At 33.4% G+C, this 1,619-nt stretch overlaps 1 protein-coding gene across 1 annotated transcript in view; it reads left to right on the forward strand.

The window, feature by feature from the left end:
- Positions 1-1,619, forward strand: part of LOC106685980 (protein obstructor-E) — a 26,193-nt gene that overhangs the window by 20,298 nt on the left and 4,276 nt on the right. The window lies entirely within an intron of this gene.

Raw genomic sequence — 1,619 nt, forward strand, 5'->3', positions numbered from 1 at the left:
AAACTCAGGTCGAAACGTCGGCATAAAATAAATAAATATGGTTTTGTTTATTTATGTTGTTCTTTGCTGACCGCACCCCCCGACAAACTTCTATCATTAAAATAATAAGTTTCAGAATTTTGACCTCACTTAGCGGTTCTGCACAGTGTAATTTTGCGATTTTAGGAAGACAAAAACAGACAAAAGACGAAAGTAATAGTATTTACGAGGAAAAGACCAGTTTTATACAAAATTTAATATTAAATAACAGAGCGATCACCAACTCACCTCTATTAAATTTTTAGGAACGTTAATTGGCCATAAGCTAACCTGAATCATAACATATTCCTCCGCTCATCCACACCAAAATTATTAGATTGAATACATCATACCGGTATTCGGTTAACAAAGGGCCCCTTCAGAACATATATGACTGACAATTTATTTATAGAAGCTGGGGAACCACCATTGGAATACAGGAGACACATATTACTGCTAAAACAAATAGCTAAGATTAAAGCTCTTCCAGGGTCAGAATGTTCTATTATAGCTGTCGAAAACCCATTATTATAAAAATATTTAACGAAAAAGAGACTATCAAAACTTTTAATGTACTGATTAAATCTTTACTCACTAAACAGAAATTCATATTACCAGACATTTTTTTACTGTTACACCTGTAATTCCCAACATGGCACATTCCTAATATCAATATTTGTTACCAATTTTATCACCAGTCAATGCACAATAGCATCACAAGAAATATTTTTATGAATTTCTTGATAAACATTCCCTCATATGCACTGATGGTTCCAATAGTGATAGTGGTGTTGGAGCTGTAGCAACAATAGATAATTCATAGTGCAAAGAAGTCTTTCCTCTGAAAGCAATTCATTTACTGCAGAACTGACAGCAATTTTATGGGGGTTACGTGAAGCCTATTATGGAACAAACAAAAGTAATAGCTTATTCACAGATTCAATGAGCTCATTGTTACTATTGAACCATGTCTATACAACACATCCTATCTCAGTACTCACACTTCAAATAATCTCAAACTTAAATTGGACTGACTGTACAGTTTTGTTCATCTGCATACCAGGTAATTGTAAAGCTGATCGAGCAGCTAAAGTTGCATTATTGATCCAGCCATCTGACTGCTTAGGTTGCCCCCACAATGACCTTTATCCTCTGATGACAATATAAATATTAAATAAATAGCAGGCAGCTTGAACCAACCCAATAGAAAATAAATTAAGAGTACAGTTCATCCATGGAAGACATCAACCCAAAGCTGCAGACGACATGAAGTAATACTGACCAGACTACAAATTGGACACACTTGACTAAACCCAAGAATACCTACTATCAGGAGCATCTATCTAGACCAACATGCAGAAAGTGTAACATACTACTAACTGTTACATATATTAACAGACTGCAGGCATTTGGCAACTTTATTAATCTATAATAGCCCTCATATTCTGGAAATATTTCATTAAGTTAAGAAAACAAATATTTAGGAATCCATATAACTAATTTGATTTATTTACATCTTTATCACATCAGTTAATGTCTCTTATCATTATCGAGTAAAAATATATAAATATTTTTCTTTTGTCTTTCAACGCAGGTTAAAT

This window comes from Halyomorpha halys, unplaced genomic scaffold (genome assembly GCF_000696795.3).
Source record: "Halyomorpha halys isolate HHAL.00 unplaced genomic scaffold, Hhal_1.1 Scaffold764.1, whole genome shotgun sequence".
NCBI lineage: Eukaryota > Metazoa > Arthropoda > Insecta > Hemiptera > Pentatomidae > Halyomorpha > Halyomorpha halys.